We start from the raw sequence: 14,733 nt of genomic DNA, 5'->3' as shown, positions 1-14,733 counted from the left end.
GTGAGCCCCGGCGGTTTCTCTGGCCTCCCTGACGGTGGCTTCCTCGTCTGTAAAGCTGGAGCGGGGCAGCAATGTTCCGATGGCGTGAAAGTTGACAGCGGCTGGAGAGCGTGGTGGCCCCGCACTGGGCGGCCGCTCGGTCCTCTGGGGCAGGGCCGCCGGCCCGACAGCCTGGGGCAGAGGGTGGCGGCAGGGCAGCCTTCCCGCCTTCCCACCGCCACCGCCCGGCCTCCGCGAAAGCAGGCGGCGGCTCTCCCACCCTCCGGCGCGGGGACAAGGAGCATTGGCAGCGCGGCTTCCGGCAGTGTCCGCAATGCGCCACCAGGTGGCGGCATTTGCACGAGTTGCGCAAAGGATGGAGCTTGGAGCCACAGCAGAAACCCCAGGGCGCGCCCCACGCCCCGCCCCCTGCAGCTTGCCTGGTCCCCTGGGGTCTACCTGTCCCCACCCTCCGAGGTGTCCTTCAGGAGGGACTCCCTGCTGAGCTCTCTCCTCTCCACCATCTCCCTGCGCCCAACAGGGTGGGGACGGCTGAAGAGGCCTCTGCGAAGGGCCGGACTCCGCCGCAAATACCACCAGTAGGCGCTGCTGAGCGTGAAGATCACATGCGTACACACGCACATCTGTGCGCACAATGCACACCTGCACGCACGCACACACAAACACACAATGCACACCTGCATCGCCAAAATATGCGCGCCATACCCACAATGCACCTCATGCACACAAATGACACTGCACACTCATGCACATTGAACAATACAGTGCAGTGGGGTCTGCATGCACACAAACACACAATACCTAAATGCACACACGCAAACATAATAATGCACTGCACGCAGACACGGAGTTAAACGTGATATTACAGTGCACAGCTGCACACACAAACATTATGCACACCTGCATGCACACACACACATACTGCACACTCTGCACACACACACAGCCTCCTAAATAGTGACTGGCACGTGGCAAGGTCAAAGAAACATCACTGAATGAGTGACGTTGTCAGGGATCACAGAGGACACCCCCTCCCCTCCCTGGGGCCTGGAACCTGCCGACCCCTGCCTCTCTGGCCTGGCCGAACCAGGAGTGCATGGTTCACAGATGTGCATGGAAGTGCGGGGCACAGTGGCGGGGCACAGTGGCGGTCCCCTCACGGGGCGATGGTGGTCAGGTCCCACAGTTCCGCTGTTGCGGGGTGGGACACGGGGCAGAGCAGGGCTGAGGGCCGCAGAAGACGGAGGAGCAGAGATGGCTGGGAGACAAAGCAGCTCGGGAAGTGTCCGGTCGTAGCTGATGAGGACGCCGGCCAGCGTTCTGAGGGCCAGCGATGCTGCCAGGGGAACCCGGCAAGCTTTAGCTTCCTGTGCTGCCCCTGCGGTGACCTGAGTTGACATGTCTAAGGCTCGAGTCCCTCGAGGCAGCATCAGAATGGCCTGGACCCGGAATGGGGCAGATGGGGGGACTGGCGAGAAGGGTGGCCCCCCAGCCCCGTGGCTATCAGGGGAGGGGCTTCTGGCTGACACCTGCACCCTGAGGGACCGAGGGGCGAGGGACAGAGCACGAGGAGCAGCCGCTGCTCCAGGAAGACGTGCCCTCTGCTCCTCCGCTCCCTGGATGCAGGCCCAGAAGCTTCCAAGGGCTTCATGAAAAGGCAGGAAGTTCAAGATCCTTTTAATGAGTTTACTCAGCCTTCAGAATATCAAGTATTTGTTTTCCTAAGACTGGAAAGAAAGGAGCACAGCCGCCAGCCGGCCCCCTCCTGGGGGCCCAGCTGGTTTGTCCTCAATTTGCTCCTGCATCAAAGGCCTTTCGCACCTGAGGCCCCCTTCAGCAGCGCAGCCGGGCTGGGGTGATCGCTCAAATCCCCAGGCCAAACACTGCCACCAAACAGCCCTGCTCCTGCCTCGCTTTGAACTGGTCCCGGAGGAGGCTTCGGGCTTAGGCAGGATGGTCTTTGAAGAGGAAGTGGCTCTCTGTCTTCTGTCTGTGGGACACGGAGGGTGGGCCTGGGCGTGACTCTGCCCACCAGCCCTCAAACAGCACAGACCTAGCCTGCTCCTGGGGGCATGGCAGCCCAACCTGCTTTATCCCTTTGAGGTTTCTGTCATGTATAATTTTGTCTTACTTTCAGACCTAACGGGAATTCCTGGGATACTTTTTATTCAGATGCCCCAAATGGCGACATCTGAACTCTTAACATCTCGGTCCCTTTGATCCCTCCCTCCCTGTCTTTCTTTACATATAAACGCACATACGCATATACGTAATTTTCCCTGAACCTTTCAAAATTTCATCTCTAGTGGAATCATTAAACTGGTCCTCCTCCTAAAAAGTGAAAACAGGCTGAGAAAGTGCCCGTTGCCACGCCCCTCCCCGCTTAGCCACGCCCCTCCCCCTTGGCCCCGCCTCCCTCCCCCTCCGTCTTGCAGGCGATGCTCTCTCGTTCTGTGCCTGGCTTCCTAGAGTCTGCCGACGGGTTTTTGTACGTCCTGCAACTCATTTCACGTGCTCAACGATTTACCTCAGAGGTCTTGCCAAGCTGGGACGTAAAGCCTGCACGACTCTGTTTCAACTGGTGCCATTTTTTCTCATCAGATTGGCCAAAAAATTAAAGTTTGATATTATCAAGCATGAGGGAAAATGTTGGGGAAACATTCCCATGGGTGGGGTGTACATTAGCAGGGCCGCTCGAGGGCGATTTGGCACAGCTGTTAAAACTCAAAGTGTGCACGACCCATGGCTCTCTGCGTCTAAAGGAGAGAGAGTCTCCACGGCGGGCACCCCGGGCAAGCAACACAGGCTCCCCACAGCCGCCGCACACAGAGCTGGACGCTGAATGGCGCTGCACGGGGCGGGGCGGGACCCCAAGACAGACACTGCCGCCGTGGGTTCTCCTTCCGGCTGCACATGACAATCGCGTGCGGGTGCTTTTACAAACAGCTATACCCAGGACACACACACAGAGATTCTGTTTCATGTGGTTTTCAGTGGCATTCAGGCATTAATCACCAGACTATTCTAATATTCAACCAGGATGGAGAACGCTCCAACCCAGAAACGGCTCAGAAACGACCTCACACGTAGCTTCCCTGTCGGCCCGCAGAGGGCGCGAGTGAGCAAGATTTGAATAAAAAAGTAGGCCGTCACTTGATGGTTTTATTACCCTGCCGCTGCTCCGATACAGGGTGTTGTCTGGTTCAGAGAACTTTGCAGATCTGGTTTCTTGATTTCGTCCAAATCTCCACTGACCACAGACCCAGGCAGAGCCTCTTAATGGGTCTTCCTCCCTATCCCCTTAAGCAGATTGTACGATGCACAAGGCACCTGATGATGGTGATGATGGTGATGGTGACGACGGTGATGGGCGATGATTTTGGTGATGGTGATGGCGGATCGTGATGATGATGGCGATGATGATGATGACGATTATGATGGTAGCGATGACGGGTGGCGGATGGTGGCGATGATGGCGGATGGCGTGGCGATGCAGGGTGAGGCGTGGATGGTGACGATGATGGCGATGGCTTGTATGATGACGGTAGCCCATGGTGGTTGGACAGACGATGATAGTGATGACGATTTTGGTGACGATGGTGATGATGCAGATAGCGATAGTGGTGATAGCGATGATGGTGATTTTGCGATGGTGATGCTGGTGATGATGGCGGATGATGGTGACGATGGAAGTGGATGATGGCGATGATGGTGATGCAGATGATGACGACGATAGTGGCGATGATGATGGTGGCGATGGCGACGGATGGTGGTGGCGATGACGGCAGATGCTACGGCGGCGGTGGCGGTGGCGGTGAAGTGATGGCGGATGGCGATAGCGGTGGTGGTGGTGATGGCGATGATGATGGGCGATGATGATGGCGTGATGATGGTGATGATGGCGATGATGGCGGATGGTGGTGATGAATGATGACGATAGTGGTGATGGTGATGAAGTGGTGGTGGTGGTGATGCAGATGGTGATGGCGATGCGGTGGCGATAGATGGTGATGGTGATGTAGTGGCATGGTGGTGGTGGTGGTGGTGGTAGGTGAGCGATGGTGATGGTGATGGTAGCGGTGATGGTGAGATGGTGGTGGTGGTGATGATGGTGATCGTGATGGTGATGACTGCTGAGCACACTGAAATCTATGAGGCGAGCACTCATATCCACCCCACTGAAAATGAGGAAAACAAAGGAGTACCGTGGTCGACTTGACTTTCTTCGGAACGCACAGCTAGTGAGTGCAGAGCCAAGAGCTGAAGCTACCCTGTCTCCTAGATCCATGGTTCCCAAAGTGTGTTTGCAAGGTACCATGGGACCCCCAGCGAACTCATAACAGCACCGTGCAACTGTTTCAAATTTTCAAGGTACCTGTCGAACACCGCACAAACTACTTACATTAAGTCGTTTGGAAAGACTTAATAAGTCAGGTGTTCCTTTTGGCTGGGGTGCCATGAAAGTGTTACTAAGGCAATGAGGCCGAGGCGGGCCAGGAACCCCTGGGCACATCCGCCTGGGACCTCGCCATCACAGCGCTGCTGTCGCCCCTGCCAAGACACCTTCCGTGACTTTCCCACCTCCCTCTGACCTCCAGATGCATTGCTTATTCTTCAGCCTAGCTCCTGAGGACCTGGAGGGCAAGGACCGCCTTGTCACATTGGTGTCCCTTCAAAGCCCTGCATGTGCATTCAAGGTCCTATGGTACCGCTGAGCAGGTTGTAAACTGCACAAAGCATCTGGCTGATTGAAAAATGGGTTTCAGTGTTCATGGAGCACTCAGTCTCATTAAAGACTATCCACGATCAACAGCATCTTTTCCCAGTCCTTACTAGATGTCAGCTGTCACTCACAGCACTTGAGTGACACACGCAGTCACTGTATCCCCAAAACCATCGTGCGAAGCAGGTGCCACTATTATAACCACTTCACAGATGAGGACACAGAGGCGCAGAGAGGGCGAGTCATTTGCCCAAGGCTGCACAGCTTCTGAGTCGTCAGGCTGGAACTTGAACCCCAGCAGTTGAGCTACACAGCCCCCGCTCTGAAACTGGCAGAGAGAAACTCCCCAGCCAGACCAAGGCCTTCATTAGGGAGACAGCGAAGACGGCCTCCTTGGCCTGGTTCTCTCTCGGCTGCCACGGAAGAGGGCTGGAGGGCTGTGGGCATGCTACCTTCATAGCCCTGTGCTTCCCATCTACCCAGTTCCGCTGGGAGCCCTTCGCCCTCCCGTCCGCACAGACCACTGGGGACACGGGACATCCGGCTTGTAATCAGGGCACGAGCGTGTGTGGCAGGTGTGTATTGATCTGAAGAGCAAACAGCCGGCAAAAGACCCCTGCCCAACTAAATGTCCCGCCTAAGGACACAGAACGGGGGCAGGCGGGCTCCCTCTGCTCTCACACACCCTTTTGGGTGAACTGCCTCAAAGGAGATTGACGAAGCCCACAGTTTTCTTCAAATATTAGCCTAGGAATAAATTACATGCAGGTCTTCTCGGGCGAAACGCCCACGTCCATCCCCAACCTTGAAAACGCTCCCTTTGGGCCTCGCTGTCGACGCAAAGGGTGCTTTGGATGGCGGTGGTGCAGGTGTGCGGAGGAAACAAAAATATTTTCTAGGAAGAGCTGGGAGACGGCACCGCTTTGTTCCCTCTCCGTCCTGTCTGTCCTGCTGATAGAGGTTTTGGTGACCTGACTTTTTCATCTGAGCAAGCTCCAAATGAACGGAGCTTAGATGCCACAGGCTGAAGTAATTTAAAGGCTATTTTTAAAGGAATTAATAGATGAAAAGTTTATAACCACCCCCCACCCTGGACTTTACAGGAATGAGATTGGAGAGCATTCAAAGCAAAAGGGTCCGAGGTCTTAAACTCAAGCTGAGAGTTAAAACAATCAAAAAGCTTGTTATTTGGTTGGGTATTTGCAGAAATATTGAGCTTTCTTCACAGCCCGGGACTAACAAAGTCCTTAGTCTTGCACTGGGTTGAACGGTGTCGCCCAAATCCATGCCCACCAGAACCAGCCAACGTGATCCTGTTCAAAAACAGAATCTTGCAGATGCGAGTAGCTAAGGATCTCCAGGTGAGGTCCCAGGTTTTACGGTGAGCCTCAAATCCACAAGTGGGTGTCTCTGCAAGAGACCAGAGAGGAAGACGAGGACAAAGATGGGGGGGGAGGCCAGGTGACCACGGAGGCAGAGGCTGGAGTGACGCAGCCACAGCCAAGGGACACCTGGGCCACCGAGAGCTGGAAGTGGTGAGAAGGAGCCTTCAGAGGCAGCGAGCCCGTGGACCTCTGATCCCAGACTCCCGATGCCTCCAGAACTGGGAGAGGGCAAATCTCTGCATTCCTAAGCCACTCGGTGTTGTGATTTGCTAAGGGGACCCCAGCAAAGTAACGCAGCGGCTCAGTCTCACGCTTAAGTAACTCCGCCTCTACGATATGCACGGTTTCTGGAAACACCAGCCGCCTCCCGCCCCTTTTTATACTTAGTCTCTCTGTCTGCCTGTTCCTTCCGATAAAATCTGGACTCGCCGTGTCCCGTGGGCACCAGGGTCACGTCCTGACTTCACACTCTGAGCGGCTAGATCTCGAGCCGGTAAGTTCATGGCTCTGAACTCGGCTTTCTCATTCATCAAACGGGCGTCGTGACTGTCGCCAACTCGTGGGAATGTGAGAGAACGCGAGCCTGAGCGAGCAGAGTGCCGGCTGGTACCAAGCGCAGCCAGTGGTTCTCACAGTGCGAAGGCATTATGCAATGTCCCCCTGCCCTGGTCCCTCCCACCATCCACACAGTGCCAGGGTGAGATGGCACCGCCCGGTGCCTCTTCCTTACGCCCCAGGCGCGTGTGCGTGTGCGTGTGCAAGGCGGGGAGGGCCCCCCCCAGCGGCCCTGGACTCTCCCGCCCGGCAGGCAGGCTGATGGCTGACGCAGTCTTTCCCCCGAAGCTCCAGGACGGCGGCCAGCTGGGTGTGGCGGTTGCAAAACGGCCGCGGGGACCTGCCCGGATTTTCCTGCCGAGCCGGAGCAAGCATCGGGCGCAGATAAGCATCTGAGTTTGCAAACAAACCAGCCCGGAGGTGAGCGCAGCCTCCCTGGCGTTACCGTGCTGCGGAGCTGCTCAGAAGTGCGGCCAAGGCCTGCGGGAGGCGGGGCCGAGGCCTGCGGGAGGCGGGGCCGAGGCCTGCGGGAGGCGGGGCCGAGGTCTGCAGGAGGCGGGGCCAAGGTCTGCGGGAGGCGGGGCCAAGGTCTGCGGGAGGCGGGCGAGAGGAGCCACCTGCAGGCGGGCGCGCTCGAGAGCCAGGCCACCCTGATGTCCAACGCAGGAGGTGGGCAGGCCGCGAAAGTTCCGGAAGGCAACCGGAAGGGGAAGTTCCCGAGGACACGGGTGTGGTGTCTCCAGCTGTCGTTTGAGTAGGCGACCTCCGTGAGCGGTGCCTTTGCTGTCTTCCTTTTTTTTTTCCGAATCTGTTCTTGAATATGATGTTTTCACACAACTGGTGCAGATTTGGGTCTATGTCACGGGAAATGTGGATCCCATTTACTCTCTTCCATTTCACTCACTGCGGGAAGTACAGGAAGGAAGACTCAGAAAGGACGCGGTTTACGGGCCGTCGCGGTGGCTGTGAGGCGGTTCGGTGACGATGTCGCCTTTGCTGTAGCTTTGCTGGCACATAAGCTGAGGACCCGGTGCCCAATCTCAAAGGTAACGTTTGGGAACCAGCACCCACAGTCGCGGAGACTGGGCACTATCAACATAGCGTGAAAAGAAGCACCGCAGAAAAGAATTTTCAAAACAGTGGTTCACGTCTGGTTGGCCGAGTCCAGAAATAGCCTCCTGCCAAGGACTCAGAGCCCCCTACCCCCAGCCCAGTCTCAGAGCGAGCTGTGAGGATCGAGTGTGACAGTCACCAATGCTGTCCTACTCTGTCCCAGATACATGCTTGTCCATGCAGCTGAGAGGCCACCGCGAGGTCACCTGACGGGACCCCGCCCAGTGCAGGGGATGAGAGGAGCCAACCCCTCGTAAGAAGAGAAGCTCAGTTTGCTAAGTGTCATATTTTGACGTGATGGCAAACGCTGTAGGATAAAGGGGTGACTTGGATTTTTAAAAATTAACGCAAAGAAAGTACCTAATGAATATGACGCTGGACAAGTTACCTTCCTCCAGGAGCTCTGCCCATGCTCCCGATGCGCGCGCGGGCACACTGACCTATCATTTTCGTTCCTGACTCTAAGGGTCAAACACATTCGCCCCGGAAATCGCACTAGTAACAGGTGGATATATTTCCTTCTTGTCGCCCCGCACCTGTCTGTAAACGCCCGTCTGTGCGTATGGAACCGAAAACCAATCACGCGTCCGCCGAGCAGCGTTATCTTAGAGAAGCGAGCGGGCGATGAGTGAACGGGGTGAGGTCCGGGGTCCCGGCTGGTGCCAGATGAGCATCCTGGGCCTCTAAGAATAGACGCCTTGCCGGGCCGGTCCAGCCCCAGGGCCCACAGAGGACAGGACGATTTCCTCTCCACTTTGACTAAAGATGTTATGTCACCAGCCACTCGCCCCTCTTGTTGTGTTTTGTTACAGGCTGTTTTGAAAGTCTCCAGACTTCCTGTAGACTCCTTTGTTTTCCAAACTCCTTTCCTCTCGTCCTTGCCCTGATTCGATGGATCGGGCCGCGCTTGCTCTCGGTGGAGCTGCTTTCTCCGGGCTTTATCTCATGAGGGGCTCCATGGATAGGAAGCGAAATGAAGGTAGGCGGATGACGGTGAGGCTGGCGATGTCCGTGTGAGAGCAGATGCCGTTTCCAAATGCGCTTACATGCCGGGGGCAGTGTCTCGAGGCTCACACGCGTTCAGTCACTTCATGCTCAGCACAGTGTCCGCTTTTCAAATGAAGACACTGAGACTTCAGCCATTTGCCTGAGGTCACACTAGTCTCTTTGACTCTAAAACCCATGTTTTTAATCCCATAAATATTGCTTCCAAAGCAATAAAGAGAAAAAGAGAAATACAAAGAAAAAGAGAGAGAGAGGATGACAGGGACACACAGGTGGGACGTGTCTCTTGGGTAAGACCATAAAACAATGAGATCTCATCTTTGCTCAAAAGCCGATTGCGTTGCCGGTCAAGTCCACCCCACGAGCCAAGCAGTTACACAGTGAAACTGGGCAGGGGGTGAACAAATGCCAAGGGAATGTGCCCAGGAGGAGGAGACCAGTCAGAGTGGGGGGAGCTTCTTGGAGAGCAGCCATGAATCAAGCTTTGGGGGGCACGGAGGTCTTAGAAGAATTACCCTTCCTTGATACCCCTCCCTCTGAGAGATGGAGTCCCCCCACCCTGCTCTTGAATCTGGGCTGGCTTGTGACTGCTTTATTCCACGGAGTACAACAGAAAGCCCGTCACGTAATACCTGAGGCTGAGTCCCCAAAGGCTGTGCAGCTCCTCCCTCATTCACTGGCGCCTCCACAGTTGGATCCCCGAGCCACTATGCCAGAAGCTCAGCTACCCAGAAGCCCCCAGACTGGAGGCATCACAGGTGGACACTCTGAGAAGCGGTCCCGCCCTGCCGAAGGTTCTAGAGCACGAACATTTTGCCATTCAGCAGCACGTTAATAATGACCTCAGAAAAATACCGTGTGAAAAGCAAGGTCACTGTTTCAAAATATTGTGTCTGGATTATTGGCTCTCACAATCAGAGTTGGGTTCAGATGGACAAAAGAGGATCAAGTATCAGAACTAATTCTTGTGACTTACCTGACGAGTTTACCTCCCCAGCGTAGCCAGGATTCTGGAGGCGGAACTACTTTAGCTGCTCAAGAAACTGATTTCCTTCTCTCCTCACTCCACTGTGCTTACATGTGACTTCTGTCCCCAGGGTTCCAGAAGGCGAAAGGGGAAGGCCAACGGGAACACCCCTTAGGAGAGTTTGTGTGGAAGCCCCACCCACTAATATCTGCTTCTCCCTGGCAATGACACTGGTCACGTGACCAGCCCTAGCTGCAAGGCAGCCTGGGAAATCCAGTACTTTAGACTCATGGTGCTCCTGGACAAACTGGCTCTCTGCTACTGGGGAGGAGAGGAGGCTGAACTAGGCTGCCCTGTCCTCTGCAGTTATCCCACTCGGTCATCCCCGTGGAGTTACGCTCCGTGAAAGCGGGGGTCCTATGCTCACCGCCCCACTTCCCAGGGAGGAGACGGGTGCCTGGCACACAGTAGACTCTCAACAAATAAAGATTTGCTGCATTTTGTCAAGTGAGTCCACACTACGGTCATCATTGGTCCAAGGGCAGGAAGTCAGGGAGAGCGAGCCGAGGCTGGGGGGCGATGGTGGGACACCCCGGGCCTGGAGGTTGAAGCGCCCAGCTCTGAAAAGGCAAGAAATTATGAATGTGGAAACTGCAAATACTCTTAAGATGTCTGGGTCGGGAACAAGCTCAAGGCACCCGTGTCGCAACCGGTCTAGAGAAAGAAACACACTTTGCTTCGTTTAAAGACCCCAAGAGCCTTGTCCCATCCTCTGCTGGGGGCGAGGCCCTCTCTCTTCTTTCCAGTCCCTCCCAGTGGGGCTGGAAGTGTGTCACCGCCGAGAAGCAAATCTTCACACGTTAACTGATTTAGCTCTTGAGAAATTATCTTGACGACCCTCCGGGGCGCCCTCCCTTTCATCCTCACGTCTAACAGCGCCTCCCCCGGCCAGCGCGAGACGCCCGCACGCCTCCCGGACGTTTCTCCTGGTCGATGCTCCTCCCATCGGTCTCCCCATCGCGAGCCCCGCATCTGTGGTGCTGCTTGCGGTGGAGGACATCTCCCCGGCCCAGGCCTGGGAATGGGCGGGGACTGGGACGCCACCGAAAGTCATTAAAACGGACTTGGTTCCAGGCAACGTGATGCCCCAGCCGCGGGGCCTTCTTCCCACCCAGGCCGCTCCGGGAGTTGGGTCCAGGGGTCCGGGAAGAGCCTGGCGGGGTCGGACAGTGACGTGAGAACCCTAAAATGACGAAGAAATTCTGAACATGAAGTTTTTGACGGTCCTGCACACACACACACACACACGGAGACCAAGTCGAGGCAAGGAGAGAGGTGAGGGTGAGCTCGGGTGGCGTCCCCGTGGACCACGTCGGGGCCCTGCCACCTGCGGACTCAGGCTTCATTTCCTCGGGTACACGCCGCAAACCCCCGTGGGGCTGCACAGCGAGTGTCACCGGCCTACCCGGCAACGCTAACGAGAGAAGAGGCCGAGCTGCCCAAAGGGGGCCTGTCCCCCCGCCCTGCCACGAGCCACCATGAGGCGGTGGGGTGCGAAGTAGCAGAATCTTAGGTTGTTCAAGAAAAACAGGAAGTCAGAACATTTTCTTGAAATTTCCTGTTTTGTTGTTGTTGTTGTTGTTTTTAGCAATTTAAAAAATTCAAACACTCTGCGAATGGAGCAAATATCTGAGGACGAGTTTTGTCCCCATGCCACCCGGGACGACCCCCACCCAGTCCCCGCCCGACCCGGTCGGCGCATGCGCAGTGCTGCCTTTCTGCCTCAGGACTCGCGTTTGCTCGGTTTTAGGTGTTTATTATTATTGTCGTCGTTTGTTTTGTGTTGTTTCCCTACGTGTTTCTGATCGACATTTCTATGTGTTTTACTTCAAAGCAAAAATATCTCTCCTGTGGGCAACACTTGTGCTTTCAAAATGGTTTTATGCGTCATCACATTCATTCGTCACAAAACTGGAGGCGGACTGGGTCACCTTACTTCCCAATAAAACATGAGCAACGTAAGGCCCCGTATGACCCCTGAGCGTTGCAAGATCCCTCCCTGTCTGAACCAAGGACAGCCCGCCTCTGAGAGCAGAAGGTAATGACCCACAAACTCCTTTCCAAGTCTCCCCGAGACTCCTAACGCTGGGTGGCGTCTACTCAGCCATTCGAAGCTCCCTCCGGTGACTGGTCCTCATGAAAAGCACAGTCCATGCGGCTCGAGAATGGCTGGACGCCCCAGTGCCTTTCCTGCCGGCATGACGTGTGGTCCGGTTGGGTCACCCCAAACTGCCCAGAGGGCGGCCCCCCCACCAGTGGGCGTTCTTTGCCGGCTGCTTGTAGCCGCACCTTCGTCTCGTCGAAGCAAAGGGCATTTTCCTGGAACTCCACGAGGGAGCTCCCCAAACCGTGGGAGCCTGGGGGACTGGTCTCGGAACAAGGAACGAGCTCCAGACAACCCTGCGGCATGAAGAGCTCGAAGGTCTCACCAATCGTCACTGGGATTAATTCATTTCTTAAAAAATCTGTCCCAGCAAATGTCACTCAAGCTGAAAAGGCATGGGAGAAAAGGTCCGGTTGGCCACATTTGGGCCTGGGCTCCTTGCACTTTGGTCAGAAGACGCAGGGCAACTGGATTTTTATTATTTTTATTTATTTATTTTTTAAACACCTACAGCACCTGGTCTTCCTAGGTGGTCTCCCATCCAAGTACTGACCAGGCCCGACCCTGCTTTGCTTCCGAGATCAGATGGGATCCCGCGAATTCAGGGTGGCATGGGCGTAGACGGGGCAACTGGGTTTTTAGACTCACCAGGACAGCACGCTGTGGGGACACCCCTTAAGAGATTACTTTTCAAAACCCACCCTCCCAGCCTCCTTTGCAATTAGACGGCGCCACACTCCCCAGTCGTGGCCCACAGAACAGACGGGGCCTGGCCCAGCCCATAGAACCGCTCACCTGCTCTCTGCACCCGGCCGCTGAGTGCAGTAGCGGCTGCCAAGGTCACCTGGGGAGCTGCATATTAAAGATGGCAGAGTGTCGCCCAGCCTGGATCCCCGAATGACTACGTGGGGCCGAGTGCCCCGCTCTCCACCGCCCTGGTTAAGACACATGCTTTACCGAGTGGAGCTTGGTCTGGCTTCACCAGGAAACTCTGGTCCCCAAACGAGGGAAGTGGCTGCTCAACGCCTAGAAAGCCGCGTGTCCAGTGCCTTCACAGAGAAGGGAGAAAGGTGAACCTTTAAGCTGACGTGCATGACAGTGCCTTCCCTTTGGTGACTCCACACGCCAGGACAAATCAGAGGAATTAGGTCACTCGGCTTCTCAAGTGCCATCTGTACCAGGCCACGTGGACCATGGACACTCCCCGCGGGCCCTAAGAGGAGCCCAATACAGACGTCCCTGGGCCCTCCCCCCACCCAGCTGGTCTCTGAATCCGAAGGAATCGCTGCTGAGCTGAGTTTCGCCTCCCTCCCCCCGGCGCGTTGCTTTGCCCAGTCCGGGGCAGCGGGACCGGGGCAGCTTGCACTCCTTCCCCTGGCCCGTGAGGGTACCGAAAAAACACAGCTCAGAAACCTGGCCCCAGTGGGGAGCCGACACCCTGACGCAGACTCACAAGATGTTTTTGAACACTTGTGGGAAAATCAGAGAGAGGAACGGCTGGCCCGAGTGAGCATTCCAAGCCCGGACACAATGATGAATTTTGCACACATCACTGGGTTCTGACTCTGTTGCCAATTAAACCCTCCGTGGGGGGCACGCAGTCCACTTAATCTCTGCTGCCAGAGAGACAATCGCCCCAGTACCGCGGGGCGGGGGCGGGGACGGGGACCGTATCACAAAGACCTAGATCCTGCCCGAGTTCTCTGGAGTTTTCCCCGTTCTTCCTTAGTCTGCTTACTGCTCGCTCTGCCTGTCGGGAAGAAAGGAGCAGGTAAAGGGGGGGCAGGCCTCCCAGAGACCGCCATCGCCTTAAGTAGGGGCTCTGTGCATTTAAAATGCCTGAAAATGGGCAGCCCCACTCCCCAAGGATGTGTGTGTGGGTGTGCGTGCATGCGTGCGTGTGTGTCTGTGTGTGCATGCGTGCATGCATGCGTGTGCGTGCATGTGATGAATTCAAAGGAACTTCTGAAATGATAATGAAAGGGATTTAGGAATTACACAAGTTGCGGTATGAAATTGTGCCAGTAACATCATTTAGAAGCGAGAGGTGGTTGAATTGACTTTCTTTCCTCTTGTCTTTCTTTTTTAAAAATAAGAACGGCCATGGAATTATAAAGTCAAAATTATATCTTAAATAATCTTCTTTTAAAAACATGGCTTAAAAAAATGGGCCCTAAGTTTAGCTACCGAGCTAGAGGCAAGCTAGCTTTTTTTTTTTTTTTTTCACGTGGCGCTGGAGGAAGCTCGTGCTTTGGGAACACGGTGTCCTGTCCAGCTCCACCTCGGAGCCTCGGGCATCCAGTCTGCAGAATAAAGACAATCACTTAGAGATGCTGTAAAGTTTCCAGCGTATAGCAGGAGCTCATTAAATGTTAGTTATTATTATTATTTTAAGGAAGGATGTTTAATAATAGAACTTAACTGCATTTCCCATGATGACTTAATTAACTCCTGGCTTCCAAAGAAATGTTTTTGGTTGGCCCGGTAAAGGTTGGTAGAAAAGAAATAAACGTTAACCAGCATATGCGTAGTGTTGCTATTTACTCATGCATGGGAATTTTCATGCGTATCATTTTTTTTCTCATTACAATCCTCTGAGGCTGGTAGGACAGTATGGTCTCTATTTTCTCTTTACAGAGGAGAAAAGTGATTATAAATTATATATCTTATGTATATATGATAATATACATTATGTGTTAAGTATAATCAGTTTTCTCCTCTGCAACACACGTGTGTATATATGTGCATGTGTGTGTGATTCTACATGTGACCATATGTGCATGTGTATACACACGTGTACACACACGCCAAGGTCGAGTAT

The 14,733-nt window shown here is 54.9% G+C and overlaps 1 pseudogene; it reads right to left on the bottom strand.

Moving 5' to 3' along the window:
* Positions 1 to 12,416: 12,416 nt before the first annotated feature.
* Positions 12,417 to 12,535, bottom strand: LOC120616166 (uncharacterized; annotated as a pseudogene).
* Positions 12,536 to 14,733: the final 2,198 nt, after the last annotated feature.

This window comes from Pteropus medius, unplaced genomic scaffold, assembly GCF_902729225.1.
Source record: "Pteropus medius unplaced genomic scaffold, Ma_sr-lr_union100, whole genome shotgun sequence".
In the NCBI taxonomy this organism is placed as follows: domain Eukaryota; kingdom Metazoa; phylum Chordata; class Mammalia; order Chiroptera; family Pteropodidae; genus Pteropus; species Pteropus medius.
The sequence above is the reverse complement of the archived record's forward strand: the minus strand, read 5'-3'. Positions and strand labels throughout refer to the sequence as shown.